This window comes from Colius striatus, chromosome 5 (genome assembly GCF_028858725.1).
Source record: "Colius striatus isolate bColStr4 chromosome 5, bColStr4.1.hap1, whole genome shotgun sequence".
Lineage (NCBI taxonomy): Eukaryota > Metazoa > Chordata > Aves > Coliiformes > Coliidae > Colius > Colius striatus.
This window is the reverse complement of record NC_084763.1, coordinates 35,190,054-35,211,037: the sequence shown is the minus strand read 5'-3', so window position 1 is coordinate 35,211,037 and position 20,984 is coordinate 35,190,054. Positions and strand designations below refer to the sequence as shown.

At 37.8% G+C, this 20,984-nt stretch overlaps 1 protein-coding gene across 1 annotated transcript in view; it reads left to right on the top strand.

Annotated features, from left to right (window-relative positions):
• Positions 1–20,984, top strand: part of CDK14 (cyclin dependent kinase 14) — a 440,472-nt gene that overhangs the window by 353,697 nt on the left and 65,791 nt on the right. The gene's annotated exons all lie outside the window — the stretch shown is intronic.

The window sequence follows — 20,984 nt, the reverse complement described above, 5'->3', positions numbered from 1 at the left end:
ACATTTGATTAAAAAACCTACTCTATAATTTCTTTTGCAATTTCTATAGCCTTGATTTATAAAAGCATCCCATGCCCTTGGAAAAAAATCCCTCCCTCTTTTGCACACAAAAGGAGTCTTACTAAACATCTACACAGCTTGCTTCCTTTACCTTCAGGCAATTCATTTTCATTCCACAATTTCATTTAACATAGAAGTGCAGTCATTGTTAGTGCTGCACTCAGAGACTACTGTATGCCTGTCCTGGTTTATGCTCTTCCCTGGGCACCCAGCATTGCCTGCTGCTGCAGCCGCATCAGAGGGTGCTGTGAGCTGATGGCTGCCCTGATGTCCTGGTCACACCAGGGTGGGCAGAGGCAGTAAAGAGGAGCAACCTGAACAGGTAACAGTATTCTCAAATATTTAAGACTGCAACCTTTCCAAGAGAGAGGAGGACTATTAGTGTGCCCTCCTGGAGTTCTCCTTTATTAATTGAACGCTAGAGGTAGCAATTGTGTGATATTTACTTTGCACATTTATGAGCCATATGTCAATGTGTCAATATTTTCCTCTAGGTGGTGGGCAGCCATGGATTTTAAGCAGAAATATCTAGCTGGGGCTGCATGCATGTGCTTGGTTTCATGTTTTGCATGAGGCATTTATTTGTAGTTGACACTTGGATGGACAGTTCTGATCTGTGCTGGAAATGGATGCATTTCATCATGTGTATGTTTTGCATAAATATCTAAATCAAGTGCCTTTGTATGAAAATTTAGTTCTTAATATCCAGACTCTAATATCCAATTGTTTTAAATCAATTATTTCTGGATATACAAATCATCTCACGGTTAAATTTGGACTTTCTTTGTCATTTGATGGATAAACATGAAATTCTTTTGATGTCTAACATGATCTACTCCCTGCTAATACTCAGCTCTCTGAAAACCTTTGTAAATAATTATAGTTGCATGATTCATTTAGCTAACAAAGAGTGTCTGCTTTTCACATGTGTGTAGATGATAATCTGTTTTAATACCTGTACAAATCAATTAAATTTATTTTGTGCACTGTTCACTGTATGGCAAATTGGGTGGGAGAGCAGAAACACAGCAGGGGAATCAGACTTCATATAAATGTACATTAAATAAACATTGCAATGTGAGTGGGGGAAGAGGTGAAATTTAGTATTTACTTTCCTCATCTACAGACAGATTAAAAAAGTTATTTCCAGAAACAAAAATATAGGTCAGGATTGTAGAGTCCTTACTCATGTTGCTGAGCACTTCTCATTGGATTTATCTCACTGAAGATTACTAATACCACCTCCAGGATGGCTGAAAGGATGCAGAGCAGGACTAGGCTTCTGACTTCTCTTTCCAGTTTCTGATCACCATCTTTGCAATGTAGGTTAGGAGCCTGTAAATCTCCAAACTGCCTCCAAACAGTAAATTCACTGGGTGTTCTGATGCACATGATATGTTCTGCAAGAGGGCCCAGGTTTGGTCCTCAAGCTTGCATATCCTGACTCTCAAGCCATCTTAGACTGCATGAATTTCATCACATGCTAAATTAAGCTTATGTAATTCCTCACCGAAAAAAAACTAAAAAAAAAAAAAAAAAGTTACCGTCTTTATTCCATGTTCCCAGTAAGTTTCTGCAAAGTCTTTTGTAGTTGAAAATATGTTATTGATTTTTAAAAAACATGGTGGGAAATCAATCGCATTTTGGAGATGCTAGAAAATGAGAAAGCCTGAAGGACTGACAGTCTACATCCTTCATGAGTGCTGTTGTTCACTTGAGTTCTTACATTTGATACTCCTTCCCTAAATGTTTCTAAAATTTTTAGTGCCATTGTAAGTACAATCCAGAGTTTTTTTAAAGGTAAATGTACCATCATTTTTCAAATTGATTGAGAATTTTTGTTACAGTCATAGTCTGATTTTCCACTAGTTTGTAACCTGTATGACTATTTGCACTAATGAAAAGAAGTTGTTAAATGGTGTGAAACCAAGTGCACTTTTACTGCACCCTTATTCAGCAATAATGCTGAATAAGATGCAAGGTAGCACAGCATTCAAGACGTACATGCATTTACTAGAAATTATCAAATATCAAGGCTCTTGGAATTTAAATGAGCAAAGGGTTACAGAAATGTCATACCTTCATTTCTTGGGAAGGAACAATAATTCTGATGTTGTAGCTGTTGGCCTGGAGCCCTCAAATGGGAATAACTTCCACCACTGCTCACTTCAACTGTATTTGTCCTGATGACCTAGATGTTGAAAGGCCATACATCTCCTTATATTTTCATGTGTCATTTGCTAATAGATGTTCTCTTTTTTTCTACTCAAGCTCTTATTTGCTATCCACCATTGTAGATTAATGTGTTCATTTGAGTGCTTTCTGAGGGAACAGAAAATTGACTCACATGACTCATGTCATTCACAGTTTTGCTTTCTCTTTATGTACATAGACACTTCTGGAAGGCTACAGACTCTGTGCTTTACTTTTTTCTTTATTTTTTCCCCCTTTTTAAATTAATGGAAGTGGATATAAGGACTTTGTCAAATGCACAGAACAGTTCTAACAATGTCTACAGCATTGTCTCTGCTTCATGGAAAGCTTTGTCTTGTATAAAAGTCATTATTTCTTGTTACAGAGGGATCTTTCATGCCAAAGTAATTCAGTAGTCAAGTATGTTCCTCGTCTTCACAAACACTTTAGTCCATTTAATGGGAGCACAAATCTGAAGAGAATCTCTATGGGGAGCCAATATAGCAAGTGGTTAGACAATATTTTCAAAGCAATTAATGTCACTGATGGGGAAGAAGGGGTTTGTAAGCTATGTTTTCTGTAGACTATCATTTTCTTGATGGGTAGGCTTGCACCACAGTAATTTTTTATATGTGTAATTCCTGTATAGTCACAAGTACATTTTAAATAGCCTTTCTATTTCCCATGTGTGAGTTGAAATTAGTGCCCAGCTCTATGCATTCAACTGCACTGAGGTGCACAAGTTGAACTCAGGTTAGAATTCAGCCCTGTGAGTTTTGTGCTGTCTCCATCATGAGGTTAATGAATGAAAGTGTGCACTTAGGCTATTATTGCATTTTTAGAAAAAAATATGACTTTTAACTTCTGGCTAAATTCACAGTGGAATGAGAATAAACCTTAGGGTCTTCTACTGCAAGTGATATTTGAAGGAGTTAAGGCTAGTTAAAAGTCTGTGGTATAGTGACCCCATTTGCATGTGATTATGCAAAGGGCAGAGACTTTCATAGAGAGATGGGGCATATATGTGTACAGTGCATTGCTGCATATGATATGTAGGCAGAAATATTATGGGGAGCCAAAGGCAAAAGCTGAGACTGTGACCCCACTGATTTATGGCTCTCTTGAAAGAGTTGGACAAGAAAAGCTGCACTCTGAGTCATCCTGACTGCACTTCAGGGCATGATGTGGTGAACTGACTACTGATTGCATGTTTTGATTTGGAGAAGTTTGAGATTGGGTAGTGGTAGAGATAATCCAAATAGAGAAGGAGAACGTTTGGTATGTATGCTGTACTGCAGCATGGATGCCCATGCATCCTCTGGTCTTGCTTTCCTGGTAGAGGAAACAACCCCAGTACCCTCTGGCATCAAGGATAATTCTAACTGGTTGGCAGTAGGTGCTCAGCACTGTTGTATAGCAGCAATTCCCACAAGACTGACTTTTCCTATTTGATAAAATTTAATGCTTATATCTTCTGCAGGGGGGTTGGACTAGATGATCTCTAAAGGTCCCTTCCAACCCCTACCATTCTATGATTCTATGGTTCTATTCTGTAAACAAATCCCTACTTGCCGGTGCTGTGAATAAAGATTTTTCCATGTGAGATGAGAAAGCTTCAGGGAGCCTCCTGGATGACAGGAAATTTAGTGCTTGGGCACTGCCTGGCTCTTGGCAGCCTCAGTAGCCCAGGTGTAGCACATTCCAATTTCATGCCTGCCTCTTCCCCAGCAGAGATGAGAACAGCTATTTAAGCAGAAAAAGGTAACAGAACTATTAATATTTACACCCACATACATATACGAAATATGTGAGCCATGCTAATTTAAGCAGAGGCTCAGTCCAGAAATCAGGAAGGGTCAAGTGGCTAAAATACTCTTTCCTCTTATGGGTTTGTAGAGGCCCCCGCACAGCTTCAGGACCATCTGATTTAGCATGTCCTTGCTGGATTGCTTTGTGGGCTGCTTAGCACCTCTGTGTAGTTTTGTGCCCCAATGCTGTCCTACCAGGAGGTCCCAACACAGTTCCTGTATTGGATAGTGTCAGGAGATCCTCTGGGCTGCTGTATTATACCACAAATTAACACAATGCAGCTGTTAATTTGAGGATTTTGCTGGAGTGGGAACCAGGACGATCCTTCAATCAGACCCTCATGCCTGCATTTTAGGCTGCCACACTGGGCTGAAAACTTCAAAGCATGCTGAAACCCTTTTCCTGTACTCCCTGCCATGTCTTATTTTTCAACTTTCCCTTGAGAGATAGGTCTGCTAGTAAAGAGAAGATAATATGCCTCATTTGGTATCTTGGGAGTCCTACTAAAGCGAAGAATAATCATTCAGCAGCAGCTTTACTGATCTGCATAAAAATTCAGTCTCATTTTTTGCTGACCCTACGGTCTTGCCACATACAGCTGTAAAACTTTATGCTTGTAATCCAGAAAGACAGCTGGAATTTTCAGCTTTAGACTGTCAAATGCCATGTTCGTACCATGTTGGATTAAATGATAATAGTAGAATAATTCTTTTAGTAAGAAATTTAAGATATATTGAAATAAAGGCTTTTGTGAAAAAAAGGCTTAGGCATTTTACAGCATCAGAACAAAAACTGGTGCTGAATTTTGCAGCTCTGATTTTTTAGAAAAGATTGTTATTGATAATTCAGCAGATCTGTCCAAGTAGTGTTACACACATGCTCATGACCTCAGCTCCTAGTGAAAGACTACCAGATCACTCATCTAGAAACTAAGCATGTTGAAAATCTGCCACTTCATGATGCCCTTACTGTAGGACATCACTTATCTTCCTCGCTTTGCATAGCTGCCCAGCCTGTGTGAAAAATAAAATTATCATATGAACGTGGACTGAAAAGGACCATTTAGACTGCTGAGCCCTGTCCCCCATTACTGTATTTGAGCATTTGGTAGATGTTCTGGTGCAGATGAGCCACACAAAACTTACCAACTCCCTATGACAACTTGCAGATCTATTGCAAAAGGCCCAGACACACTAGTACACATCACAGAGACATCTGGGCTGATCAAGGGTTTAGCTGCTGATTTTGGTTTTCATTAGCAGTTACTCTATTAGTTATTAGGCAATCCTAACAGTTTTAGCCCACTGCCATACAAAGAAAGTTATCTCCACCAATCTGATTTGGTGGAAGATTTCTTTGCAACTGCAGATCTGGCAGGTGGAATTTGTAACCTTCTGAATGTATCTCAAAGGTGCCTGAGAGACTTGTATTTCAATACAAGCACCAATACAAGCAACCTGTCTTGTTTCTGGTTAAGACCTATTTCTGATGCTTCAGATGGGAGCCAAGAAAATTACAGAAGTCAAGTTTATGGGAAGAAAGCAAATAAAACGTCTCTATAAAGGCCAAGAAAAATCTGAGGCATGAAATGATATAGCTGTGGTGCAAATTAACACATTGAACAAATGTCTCCTTTTGGAAACTGAAGACAAAAGGACTCATCATAGCTTTAAACTTCTGATACCAGGATCTCCTCCTTAGCACCATGCAGTCCATTAAAAAAGCTGCAAGGCTCTGTTTTACAGCTGATGAGGATCTTTGAATCTCCTAGCTGGTCAGGAGTTCAGCTTGTCTCTGCTCGACAGTTTGAAAGTATGATCCATAGCCTGTTAGCCTGTTTCACATTTTCTTTGTTATAATCTTAAGTAGATTGTCTTTTACTCATTACAGAGGACAGTATAACTTTCATGCCTTTAGCAGAATTTTTCTGCCTTCATTGTTTTTTTTCCGAGACGTATTCCCAAGTGGGAGCATGTACTTGTCTGGTTAAATTGCACGAAAATAGACTGTCACCTGTTTTATGTGGTGATCTGCTTTTAGAGATGTAGACATATTCACACTGGAGAACCTCGGAAGCAGCTTAGCTGGTAAGAGGTGGCCTGTGCCCTTAGAGATGCATGTTAAACAATGTCCAGCTGTTATCATTCTGACGTGCAATGAACACAGTCGGATCTGATGCTCAGAAGCTTCCTGTCTTTGAATCAGAACAAGATGTTTGCTGACCTTGGCACGAGTGACCTCTGGTCCTGAATCAGGAGAGTATCTTCCCTGCACACACATACAAGTTGGGAAATAGTCACATTTGTTGACCATAAGCATAATAATTGTGATTCAAATGTTTTGCTTTGGTTGTAAGAGCTATGCATACGTAGGTAGATACAAATATTTCCTTCTTTTGGATGTCACTCATACACCGTAGATATTTGGAAAAAAAATTGGGCTTTTAATAAGCTCTAGCCCAATTTAATTACCATGGATTTTCATAATGTGCCGTGTCTTTAGAAATGCTGTAACAACCTGTAGAGGAATATTTTTTTCAGTGCTTTTTCATAATACTGTGTGTAAGACAAAACCAAATTTGAGCAGTTTCCTTGGTGGCTATTATCAGAGGATGTAAACTCCTAGTGTTTACACAATAGCTTACAGCTGTTGAGAAGCTATTTTAGTCAGTGCATACATCAAGTTTACAGTTACTGTCTCCAAATACCTGTGGTCTAGCCACTTACTTCAGTCTGCTGATTATTTAGCTGAAATAATCTACCCAAAGCTCCTCCTTTAGCTCCCTCTGCCCTGACAAGAACCAAAATGTGGAGACATTTAGAGAAACCTGAACCTAACTTCTGGACCCCTCCATGACCCCATGCTGGAGCTTCCCATCGCTTTGCCCCATAGGGTGGCTGTCACAGTGTGTTCAGACCCTCTAGGAGCTGCGCTTAACAGCGATGTCACCACCAAAGCCACCTTTGCTGGGTGGGGAGAGAAAGGTGAGTCCCCAGTGCTTGGCTGGGTGCTACCACTTTGAGCCCAGTGTCTGATGTTCACTCATCCAACATGGGTGTGAGAAGAGGGAATAATAGAAGAGGTAACAGATTTTTTTTTTTTAAAAAAACCCACAGTTTCTTAATTTCTTTGTGGGCTACACATAGTTGTTATTTTCCTTTTTTTTCCCCTCCTGCTCAATTAGGGGAAATTGCATATCCTAATATGAATGCAACCTGGCACTGGAATGTTAGATTATTTAATTTTTTTTTTACCAAAAAAATCTTTTCATTCAATTTGACCATTACCTCTAAAATTGCTTCATGCTATTATTACCTAAGCTAGTCTTGTTCCTGAAATAGAGCAAGCCTTTCTAACAAGCCTGGCAGATTAATTTATATGCTTATTTCTCTCAAATTTTTTTTTTTTTTTTTTTTTTTTAGGAAATTCACTATTCACTCAGTCTAAGATTTCACTAAGGGTTTTTTTGATGCAGTTCTTTTAATGAGTTTTGGAACCAGTCTAGGAAACCATGATAGAAGGTAAATCCCTTTTAAACAAAAACCAATACAGATGAGTTATCTGCTGCCTCTGCAGGGGTTAGTAGGGGTTATTATCCTACGCATTGCTTTAGAATAATAATGTTTTCTACTTGCTTATACATTTTTTATCAGACACATCAGTAAAAAAGGTTGTATCATACAGATCTGTAACCATAGCTGCTTTTCTATCCTGTAGCTGCAAGGGAAAGATGAGAGATGTTTTCATACTTTGAGAAAAAGGGTCAGAGTTAGAGGGGAAAAATGGTATGAAAGTCCAAAGCCTTGGATATAAGTAACTAGCCCCTAAAGCAGGTGCTAACAAGACCTTCTTGACAACCACTGAGTTTTGTGTGTTGCAGAGGAAAAGTTACAGCTGAAAGAGAAGAAACAGGCAAGGAAGAGCATTATACTGTATCTAACTGGGATTATGACAGCTGAATTAGTCATTGTTATAAAATATGGGCAGTGTAGTGTCCTTTCATGTCTCTCAATGCAGACTGAATGCAGTCCTGACCAAGATGACAAAATTAATTTTGATTGAATAGTTGTTCATATTTTTAAATGAAATGCATGTGGAGCTATTAGCTCAGCTCCCTGTTGAAGGTGGCTGCACTGTAGCCCTGCCATATGCTTGGCAGTGTTTGAAGCACCTGGCATCCTCCAGAACAGACAGTCACATTTTAATAAGGATAAATATTAAACCAGTTCACAGCTTTCTGTTCCAACTCCAGGGTAGGTATCTTTTACATTAAAAAAAAAAATATAATGCGATATAGAAGGTTAAGCAAAAATGTATGTACATAAAGGGTTTTATGAAAAATGAAAGAGAGGGGGATGGGACTATCAGGGATGCAGACTTCTTTCTTTGTCTGAGGAGACATTGGACTTCAGGGTACAAAAAATACAAATAATAAATCCCGCTTTTATTATGGATTTATCACATTATTATTAAAGATAGTGTGTAATTTTTCAGCGTGGGACAATCATTCACACAAGTCCCACTGCTATTGAACTTTCCTCTCTTTAGTGTCATTAAGAAACTTATGCTTAGCTGCATATCAGCAGCAAAGGACAATCCTGTCCTTTGGCTGAAAAAAATGAGCAAGTCACTTTTTCATGGAATAAGGTTTAAATCTTTAGTCACCCATAAGTCTGGATTTCAAACAAACAGGAACATTAGATGTCTGTGTGCTTCCCCTGTGCCATTTTTTTTAAAGTGTTGCCACTGAGTTATGGTATATTTTGTGGTTAAAGAGCTATTGACATTGACATAGGGCACTTTTAGAGTGATCTTGATTACCTCTCTCACTGAAAGGTGAATTCAGACAGAAACAGGTGAAAGCAAAGATGACCACAATAACCAGAGAATGAAGAACTCATCATAAGAGAGAAGCTAAAAGGACTTTGGTAGCTTTATGTAGCAAAGTCTTAGAGAAGATACCATTTATTTATCTAAGCATGTCTCCAAGAGGAAAAGGATCTTTCTTCTGAAAGGCCATGTAACACAGATATGAATACATTCACGTTGGATACAATAAGGGCTTGTGCATTTGCTCTGCGGCCTGCAGGCTCTCCAGCACAGCCTGCGCCATGGCTGCCACCCCACACAGTCTCTCGCCCATCTGGGCACACTCATGCAGAGCTGCTGGTGGCTGTCAGTCCTGCCATTGCCCCCCATGGGTTGCAAGGGCACAGCTGCATTCTCACCACTGGTTGTGGAGGGGTCTCTGGTCTGGTGCTCCTCCTTCCTTCCTCCTCTGACTGTGAGGTCCACATGGTTGCCTCTGTTTCCTACCACTCTTACATCTCCCAAACACTTAAAATTCCCATCCTTAAATAGTGATAGGTGCAAGATTGGCCCAGCCGGGCCAGAGATGGGTAAAGTCCAAGAGCCAGGGTAAAGTCCAAGAACTCTTTACCGGGTCTTCACTGCAACCCACTCCCCCTGTTACCAAGCAAAAGCTGCTCCTTGCTAAACCATAACAAATAATAATACAGAAAAGATACCAACTCTGGAACACAGTATTTGTTGTCAGTGTTTTATAATCTAAAATGTATGACCAGATCTGTAAGAAGATGGTTGCTGTTTATTTTTTCAGATTTTTAATGTGACCATACAGATTTTTAAAATGTTCATCCCTGGTCATCCATGTCTTATACAGTGTTAAAGTACAAACGAGAAAAAAATATGGACATTTTTTTCTACTGTAATTTTAACTTAAAATAGGCAAAGTGTAATAAAATCAAAGGTAAACCTGCTAAAATTAAGGACTTCCAAATCATCACAACTGTACTGACCATTTTTTTGGCACAACTGTGCACCGATGGATTTTACCACAGGGAGATGAGCATTGCCCACCTTGCTCCCCATAGTGGAGAAACTGCAGGAAATCTGAAAAAGCAGGACTAAAAAAGCACAGGGGTAACTGCATACTTATTTGCTAGTACCAAGCATACTAGCACTCCATAAAAATTAAAACAAAACAAAGATGCTGTTATGTCACATATACACATTTTCACATATCAATATGTTTCTTTCATAAGTGGAGCTTCAGCCTCTGTGCAATTACACTGCTCACTGCAGTAAAAGCACTGTTCCACTAACAGAGGCCAAGTAAGGTCATTATCTGCATTACTTACAACAGCTTCCACAAAGACTTGTAGGATACATGACATTTTACAAGCTTCCAAGTGTTTAAAAAATAAAATTAAATAGCCTTTTCACCCGTATATTAGTTTACTTGCTGTTTAGAAATTGTAATGACAGCAGCCTCAGACCTTGTCCTTATGGTACCAAAGAAAAAATGTATTGTTTGAAAACAAACCAAAATAAAAACAGTGCGAAGGAAGAATTGCTGAGGCTGTCAGCCTGTAATTAGAGCTACTCTCTGTTTTGAGATTCCAGGAAAACAGATGCGTGCTACACTGCCGCATTGGCTTTGCTTAGGCTTCAAACTTTAGCCCTACGGGCCCTGAATTTTTTGTATACTCCATATCTCAGCTGGATGGGCCAATAATCACATCATATGGTATCATATCAGGTCATGGTTGCCAACTCCACAGCTGCTCTGTGTGCTTAATACCATAATACAGGTATTATTTCATAGTACAATAAATTACTAATATATTTCATTAAATGTTTTCACCATCATTTTTTTGAATCAGTAGCTTTAAAGGAATTCAGAGGAGGTTTAGAAACGTTTGTGGAAATGTTTGGTTTGGGTTTTTTTTTTTGTTTTTTTTTTTTAATGGAGCAAAATTCTGATTAAGGCTGTGAATGGCTCCAGTAATTTTATGTAAGGTCTCAGATGCCATCATGGTCTCAAGCATTTGTGATTCCTGCTTCCTGGTTTGAGTTGCTGCTTCTCCCTGGCTGCAGCACTACTTTAATCTCATTGTGCTGTGGTTACATTGCTATCCGGACGTGTTTGTATCCTTACATGGGCATGGTGACCTTTGGTAGTAAATTATTTTTACTGACCCAGATTGGGTTGAATAGCAAGAAGCAAACAAATGCATGCAGTTTAAGAGATACAGCAATTTCGAGCAATTTAAAGTTATGTTTCAGGAAAACATTCTGAACTCGGTGTTCGAGTTACATCTGCCCAACTGTGATACGGCTAGGATTTGGAATTTGTTTATTATATCTAAAAATATAAACACATTATTTATTTTTATGTATAAATGCACAGACATAGCAATACATATTATGTGCATTGTAGTAATATAGCTCCATCATCAAAAAATATGGAGATTGAGATTCATCTCACCTATATTTACCTGTCTGAAAACCTGACATTGATTCAAAGCCAGTCTTGTAAGTTCCTCTATCTATGGAGAGAGACAGCCAGTTCCAGGGAGTAATTTTTGTGGTTTAACCCATCAGGCAGCTGAACACCACATATCCCCTGTCAGATAGGAATGAGAATAGGGAAAAAGGTGAAACTTGTGGGTTGAGATAAAGACAGTTTAATAGCATGGAAAAGAAAGGAAAAATAATACCAATAATGATAAAAGAATATCTAAAACAAGTGATGTACAATGCAATTGCTCATCCCTGCTGACTGATGCCCAGCCAGTCTCTGAGCAGCAGGTTGCCACACATCCTGCAAACTCCCCTCAGGTTTGTCGTTCAGCGTGACATCATATGGCATGAAATATCCTTTTGGCCAGTTTGAGTCTACTGTCCTGGCTTTCTTCCCTCCCAGTTTCTTGTGCACTCCTAGCCCACTCGCTGGTACAGCAGAAAGCCCTTGACTTAGTGAGAGAAGCAGAAAAGCCCTTGAATTAGTGTAAGAACTGCTCAGCAATAACTGAAACATCAGTGAGTTTATCAACATTATTCTCATCCTAAATCCAAAACACAGTGTTATGCTAGCTACTAGGAAGAAAATTGACTCTGTTCCATCCAAAACCAGGACAGTGATCTACACTTATTTATTCATAATGGGAGTTACATATCTCTCTCCCTTGCTTGCAGAGAAAGCCTAAATGGCTAATTCAGAACAAACATATAACATTCAGAATGCTAAAGTTAGGCACAGGAAACCCAAACCAACTATGTTCTCAAAAGAATCCTCTTTTGTGGAGCTGACTGATCTAGATTCATGTACCACTTCTGGTTCCTACTCTTGTTTTTTGTGGTGGTGATAACAGTGGTGGTACATACCAGCAAGTTAGGAAAGATGTTTTCCACTTTAAAATCAGGAAGATTTTTTTTAATGGTTATGGTAATGATTAAAGTGAAGAGGAAATTGTTCATGTTGCCATTTCATATTTTATTTTTGTTTTTAATTTTCTCCTTAAAAATGTCTTTGAAGCAGATAATTGTATAAATGTGACTTGATCACTGAAATCATTGGGTGGACTTTGAAATCACAAGGGAAGAAGGAAAAGGGCGGAAAAGAATTCATGAGATCTACAATAAAGAGAATTATTAATCTGCAGAAATATGTGACTGTTACTACTGGCTCTGTGAAAAGCTGATTTCACATGTCATAATGTGTCTTCTAAAACTGAAAAAATAGTAACAGATGTAGAAACCTATGTTTGTACAGCATATGAAGACTTTGATCTCTGAAGAAGGCAGATGTAGAATAAAATGTAGATTAGATTTGGAAAAAATGCAAACCCATGAGAGAAACAAAATTAAAGACCAAAAATCATGTCTCCTGGTTTAATGGTGAGACTTGGCAATAACATCTCTGGGCGCTTCTGAAAGGAAAACTCAGATGCTTGGCTCGATGTACAGCACAGAAATTGCCTTAAATATAAATTTTATCTCTGACATTCCAGTACATTTTCAGAGCCAAATTCCAGCACTGTTTTGAGAGAATGTTAATATTTTTTATGGTGATGGTTTGAATCAACAGGTCATCTTAAAAGCAAGGAAAATCATTGTGACAAAGTTCTTTGCTTAAATAAAACAACTAAAAGTGGAGAACATGCTGTATCTAATGTAGGGCAGCTCCTGAGCTACTGAAAAACAGCATGCAGTGCTTTGCAAAATTTGGAGGACATGGTTAAGAGCAGTGAAATTAGCAATAACCCCTCTGTGACGCACAATAGCAATTTTGGAGATAAGAGTAAACTGGTCAAAAACTTGTTAACCAAGTTAGTAACATTTTGCTGCTATCTAAAATGAGAGAGTTTAGGTGCACAGTAATTTGCAAAGCTAATCTAGTTCAATGATCTGCAGGCTGTGACCTTTGACAACCCTCCCATGATGAGAAGAATAGAGAGCATCTGGATGTCAGGAAGATAAGAAGGTTGGGAAGGCAACTGGATCTGCAAGAAAAAACAATCAAACCCCATCCTGTGAAGTTAGTAACTATGTCTTTTGTTTAGGTAGATGATGGATAAATTGGATATATTAACATCTAATTTTCAAAAACTTCTATTGAATGAATATACTTCAGTTATAAAATAGGACAACTTAAAAAATTCTGTGACAATTTCCATAGCTTCAAAGTGCTATTGGTTTCTAAACTAAACAAACTGAGCATCTAAAATTGGCATTAAAAAAAGAGAAACAACTTATACCAGCATCATTTAAATAAATAAGTGAGCAGCTAGTCATAAAGAGCATATAATTTACAAGAATGTGAGTTCCTGACTTCAGAATTTCAGTTATCTGACAGCACTCCCACGCACTGGGGAATGTACGTACAGAATAAGTTTGGGAGTGTCAAAGCTGGAAAGCTGCATCAAAAAAGGCCAAAGACACGGGAAAAAAATTTAAAAAGATGCCAAAGTGTTGAATTTCAGATCTAAATGAAGTGCATCTCCCTTGAGTTTTGGGAACAGCTTAGCATCATAAAGGAGAGACAGAAATGAGATGGTAATAGACTTCCAGGATGGCAAGATAGGGAACGCTGGAGTTAAGATACTACTGAATACAGGAATTGTTTTGAAAAGAACTAGATGCAAAGGTGGTCTCGGAGAGAATTGGGAGGGGATGAATAAATGGAAGGAACTTATGTCCCATGACAGCATTGACCATCAAAACTTAAATAATTAAGACAAGTTTGGCACAAAACTGCTCAAAATAAATCTATGGGAAAAGACTACTTCTTTTAATTTTGCAAAAACAAGTTGCAGGGATCATTTGGATACCAGTCTTATTTTTTTAACCAAGCTCCTCTATTCTAAAAGCACAGATACTCCTCATCTGCCTAGGGAGATGTTTCCTCTTCTGGTCTGCTTACAGTCTCAGGAAAAAAAACAGATAGAGATATGAACTACACATTGTTTATATGAACTACCTCATGTCCAAACCTTTAGACTTTTATGTGTCACTGGTGATATACAGTCTTAAAATAAAACACTCAATGTGAAGCAATTATTGACATTTTTCTTCCCTTTAGTGTATCATTTCACTGAGCTAATAATAATGATGATGAGAAACTTTGAATGATTTATACAGGTTTCTTTTTTTTCTAGCCTTTTTAAAGTGTCTGCCATTTTTGAAAGCCAAAATTTCTGTGAAAATTATTTGTTTAAAGAGTTTGATGATTTTGGTAATGATCTTTGGGTGAATATAAGTAATATAATTAATAGAACTAATGACCTAGAAACTCTTTAGCTTACATTAAGATTGGGAATTACTTGAGGAATATCTGAAAAAGAAACAAACCTTCCTCTTGTTATTACTATATCCAGCATGGTAACCTGAAATTTGCATCTCACTGTCAGAGAAACCATCTGCTTTGTTTGCAACTGTAGTTTTAATGGGGAGTTACACACCCTCCAAAGACAAGGTAGGAAAAAAAAAAAAAAAGAAATAAAAGACCATCCTAAATTCTTTCAAAGGTCAGATGTGGATTCAGGTTTGCAGCTGGAAGCCAATCCCAGAACATAAGCAGAGAGTTTGGGAATTTTCCATTTGGGATCTACATTTTACATCAGATCCCTTTCTCTGTAGAGCAACTAGAATAAAATTAACTGGATACCAAGGTGATGGGGAAGATCCAGATCCATATCTGAGGTTTATGCTTGCTTTATTTCAGGTATGCTGTTAGAGGGACAACCCTTGAAAGTGTGGTCCACCAGATGATCTAGAGCCAGTTATATGCTTGGGTTTTTTTGGTTTATTTTTTTTACCTCTTATTCTCTTTATGTCCAAGACTGACTTGAAAGAGATATGATGCTTGCTGTGAAAACAGTCTATCCCATCAGACTGCTTAACAAATTTTCTTCCATGATTTATGGTTACATAAATCACTTTGAAAACTTTCAGAAAATAATCCTCCTTAGTCCTTCCTTCAATCCTTTTGGAAGGTTTGTGATGGAAAAACTAAAACTCTGAGAAAAAAATAGAGAAAAATGACAGGAAATTGATTGCTTTAGAACGAAAACAGAGAAAAGGATGGAATAATGTCTGAAAGGATGTTATTATTGGTTTACTTTAATGCTACATTTACTGTTTCATTTCAGTGATTTTAAAAACATTCAACAGTGAATAGTATTCTCAGTGAAATTATTAGGTATTTCTGGTGCATTTATTCTGTAACTAAACTTTACAATGTTGTGACAACTATAATTCCGATATATCATTGACCAAATTTACTGTTTACATTTAATACTTCACTGCATGTGTTACATTACCATGAATAAATATGTGGGGAGACAATGCAAATTTTCAAGCTTTTCATATAGAAATATTAATTTTTTCTGTATTAGAGCTCTAGATGCCAACTGTTTCAGACCTTTATGGATAACCTTTCTTTTGATTTACAAGACAGCATTGTTGATGCTTTCCAATTTATTGGGGTTTGGGGATTTTGGGTTTTTTAGTTTATTTTTATGTCATAGACAAACTGTCAGGGAAAATTACTTTTTCCTCTCTGGGTAATAAAACTCTCTCTACAGCAGTGTCTTATAATTTTATTTTTTAAATAGATCTATGTGTTGTCTACATTTTTCTATGTATTTTCTACACAAGTGTGGGAGTAATTGGTGTATTCCTCAACATTAAAGCAAAAAAAGTTAAATGTACATATATTTCAATCACTCATCAAATTTTCTTTTTTTTTTTAATAAGTATTTAATATCTTTAGCACACATAAGAACCCCCCTCAGGGCCACTGTAGTTTATTTAGACAATTAACTGTTCATCTTTTTGAACTTCAGGAGTCTTACAGCCCTATTCAAATACCATATCACTGCCAATTATTTTCATCACTACTCAATTGCCATACAATTTAGAAAAAAAATCTAGTTCTACACCAGAACTTCAGCCAAGACTCAATATATTTAATGTGAACAGGCTTGAATAGTTCTAACAATTCAAAGAGAGGAGAGCAATGGGTTTTTTATGATAAATTTAAGTAAACTTTAAGTAAAGAAATATGACACAGAGGAATTACCATACAATTCATTAATAGAATGCTTGGGGCTTGTGGCAACAGAGTTGCTGTTCAATAGAAGCAAAGTAACAATCAGGTTTTCAAACTGTTAAAAACTTACAACCAAGCAGAATGATCTTAACAGAAGTCAAATGACATACAAAGTCTACACAATTGAGACGTAATTTGAATATTACAAAAAAAATGTTCTATTCCTTTTGAATTAGTAAATTTTGATTGAGAAAGTGAAATGTGTTATTGCATGGCAAGAACTGCACTACTTCTTCCATGGGACAGTATTTTTCACCTCTGCAACAAAAATATAGATCTTGTTTCTGCTACATAAAGATTAAACTATTTCATTGATGATTCTCAGCCATCAGAATTACCCCAAATGTATGCAATGGGAATGATCTCTTTTAGTATGATATTTAATGTGAGAAATTTATCCATCTTTCTAGGTTCTTAACCTGAACTGACAGTGGTATATTATGGATCAAGCAATTGATACCATTCATTTGTGTTTTCACAAAACATACACTTGACAACTGATAATTTCCTGCTTAGTCAAGTTGCTCTGTCATGTAAGTGGTGGTGAAAATGCTTTGCTATTTTTGAAATCGAAAATCTGAGTGAGTTTATGCAATGATAGCATTTTAAAACATGAGTACTGTTCACATGACATTCATTCTCTTCAGTATTATTTCTAAGAGACATCTTGCATTAAATATACACATGACTTGAACTATATAACCTTTTCCAATATCAGCTTTTTCAGTCCTGATGTTTTCTATGTGGGTGACAAGTCCTCAGACTCACAAGCAATCGGCAGTCTTTGGTGTCAATATTTATGATTGCTAGATTAAACTCTCAGTTGTTTGTCACAATGCATGTTTTTCATTCAGATTGTTCTCCTCAAATTCTGCAGATGGAAGCTGAAGAGCATTTGCACATATTCCAAAGAGTACAAGGAAGGAACTTTTTCTGTACAGTTTCTCCTCCTCATTCTTCAGTCCATTATATGCTTTGCTTAATGGTAAAGTGACAGTTACTGAATCAGATTTTTAAAATGCATGTCTATCTGTCACTTCCAATGCATCTCACAGCGGCATGCATTAACTTATCATGCTTGAAAGTACAAAAAGATTGTGCTGCGGTGAAATGTTGACAAGGTCATATATACACACCAGCTTGTTGCACTTTTCTTTCTTTTATTGTTCCTATTGGCCATTATTCTATTTCATGCATAAATAACGCTCTAGAGAGAAAGTCAGTGCACTTTCTATTACTGGTGCTACTGTAGTATTGAGACAGACTGAACTTCTGGAGTGAATGTCAGAACATGTCACTTACTAAATTATTGGTACCTAGCTATCAAAGACAAGTACAGCAGATGAGTATGTGTATTCATGAATATAAGATTACTTTCTGCTTTGAATCACCAGAGTGTGGTAACCATATTGAGGTAGTTTTCATATAAATGACATTTGGCAAATCACTGTCTGGCATTACTCCTCTGATTTCACTGGACTTTATTGGATTCTGTCAGACCATACTGAGTGAACCATGGGAAAGCTCAGAAGAACAGTACAAGAGGGCAATTTTCACACCAAGGAAATATTTCACAAGCAGCTACTGAAAAAAGTGACAGAGACCCAGAGACAAATAATTTTCCCTTGATATGATCCTGCAGTGCTATGGTGAGCATTCCAGTACATCTAGTGAAAGACCTCAACTCCTCCCTACACTCCTCTGCTCCCAAACATCACCAGCAGCAGCCTTGGACCTCCACAGAACCCTGGCTCCAGAATTTTTAGGAGACATAATTGGGTCTCTCTGAACCTAAGATCTATCTATGTGGGCTGTCTAGGCCTGACACCTGCTTCCTACCTCTTTCTTTTCCCTCCAGATGGGAAACTGATTTTTAGGCTAGATATTCCTGGTAGGTTTGTCCCTCAAGATAAACTACCATGCATGTGCTAATTTCACATTTAATTGTAAACAAATCTAATATGATCCACAAACATTTGCTTTAAGGTCTGCCACAGAATTTCTTTACTAGTGTATTCTCTCACATCTTCACATATTTAGTAACAGACCTCATTTTTCCCAAGCCTAGGTCAAGCCAAAGTAAAGCTCTCTGTAGCAAATACTTTATTTCCATGGGTAACAATCTGCAACAATGGTGAATAACAAAATAAGTCATAGAAGTTCAGGTGGGGTGAAGGGAAAGAAGTAAATTTGGTTTGCCACTACGAAAAAAAAAACCCCAAGCATGTACTGTATTATTATGATTGATCTCACAAGCAGTGCTTGGTTATTCCAACTTCAGTGAATATGTTTTTTCACAGAGATGAGGGCCCAGCAGAGAAGCATCCATGCTTTTACTATTTTCCCTGGATCTTCTCATTGTTGCAAATCAGAGTCATGATGGGTGGGGTCAATCAGAACCCGCAGTTTTGGAGGACTTTTAACATCTCATGAGCAGCCTATGGTGTTACTGCAGTAGGAATAAGGTCCTGAAAGCCCAGGATTACCTGCTATGGGGAATTTTGCATGATGAAACCACCAAGCCACATATTGAAGTTTATCCTTCAAGCAAACCATGAAACAATTTGATGAGAAGCCAGGTAATTTTCTGATGCACATTGGACTTTATTTTACTGCAAATTCTTCTCAGCTCACTACTTTCCACAAAACTCTTCAGCTTAGCTGGAGCTATTATTTTCAGATCAAAAAAGTTTCATCAGAAAATTCCAGACCAGCTCTACCAATGAATCTATTTGGGTTGCATTACTCGAGGGCTGTCTCAATAAAAACAGACTATTAAATTTCACTTTAGTTTATAGTTTCTAACACAGATGTTTGGAAAATGAAACTTCTGTCCACAGTACAATTCCAGTTTCAACATTTGTTTCATCTTGTAATGGGATATTTAAATTGTGAACAAATTGGTTTAATTTTGTTTGCATTTATGTCACCAAGATATCAGAAATGGACTATCATTTCCCTATGATGTTGTTTAAATTTGACAAAATTTCCCCTGGAAAAATGTCACAGGCTATTTTTTCGTTTCAATTTCTGCTCCTCAGAGACTGCTAAAATGAATCCATACTTTCAACACAGCAACGGTTATTACTCCAGTGAATTATCTGTGAATAATAGAAGTTAAATAAGAATGAATTTGTGCCCTACATCTTCTATCCATATCCATCCTTTCTGCCTGAGCTTTTCAAATTTCCAGCTTAACTTCTCCCTTGAGGCAGTCATGTTGCTCCTATTTTGTGGTCTGGGTTTTGTTTGGGGTTTTTTTGGTTTTTTTTTTTTGAAGCTGAGTCCTTCAAAACAAATTAAATGGGAGTAGAGGATGTATAAACCTGAAATTTCCCAGCACACACTACATCCTGCAAAGTGAGTCAGAGACCAGCTTTAGAGTTTCCACAGGGACTCAGCAAAAACAATGCTGGGAGATGCAGACATGTACCATCACCAAAATATGCTGATCAGGAATGGAAATCTTCTGTGTGCACTGTCACTTTTTACTTCAGTAATTTTTTGCTTATATGTAACTTTCCACTCCATGTCAGTTTTAAACCATAGTTTTGAAAACTGTCGTTTTACTTGAAGAATTGAACTAAGGACTAATAGTGCTTGCCATTTCTATATTAGGACTAATGCCTTTGTACTTGAACTTCCAGATATCCTTGGCCAAAGTATACTGATTTCTGTAGTCTCTACAGTGCAGAAGATTCTTAGCAGAAAGCAAAATTTTAGCTCTTTTACAGGGAAGAATTCAACATATAGTCTGATGCATTTATGACTTCAAGAAAGCAACAAAACTGGGGAAGATTTGTTTTTCATGGTGAAGGTGATGTTTGATTGCTGTTGAATACTTTTCATGTATTTTTAATAGTTAAAATTCAGTATTCACTGAAGGATCAATGCACAACAGGCCAAATATTACTCTCAGATGTGTATGTTTGGCTCATACTTTCTGGGATCATCTGAAATTTGAGGCATAGCCTTTTGCATTGGGAACTCTGTAACCTGGTGCAAGACACAAGCTGCTGCTCCACTCATCAGTGATGCCTTGATGGGTGCTTGCTTAGCGCACAACCCTGTGCTAGTGGTGCCACTGGGCTTACATGCAGCTCTCAAAGAGGCAGGAGGCAGGCAGGAGATTATCTTTCTTAGATATTGTTTAGTACTGCCCCAGATCCACAACCCCTCATGCTTTCTCAGCTTCGGCAGAAGCAGCTCCCCCCCATTCTCACACTTTCACTTCCTTTCATCTCTTCCCTTTTTATTTCATAGTTTCCCTTTCATCTGTAAAATCCCATAGTACGGTCCTGGTGGTACCAGACACTGGAGTGTCTTAGCCCTCACCAAGCTCTGTCAGGTGCAACAAATGACCCTGCCTGGTCCTGCATGCCCTGCAGAGAACCTGTGCCATGGAAGATGCTTGCATACCCAATATCCCGCTGACCTTTCCATACCCAGCAATTCATCTGGTAGAGCTGCAGGAAGTTCTGTTTCCAGGGCTAGTTACCATTTC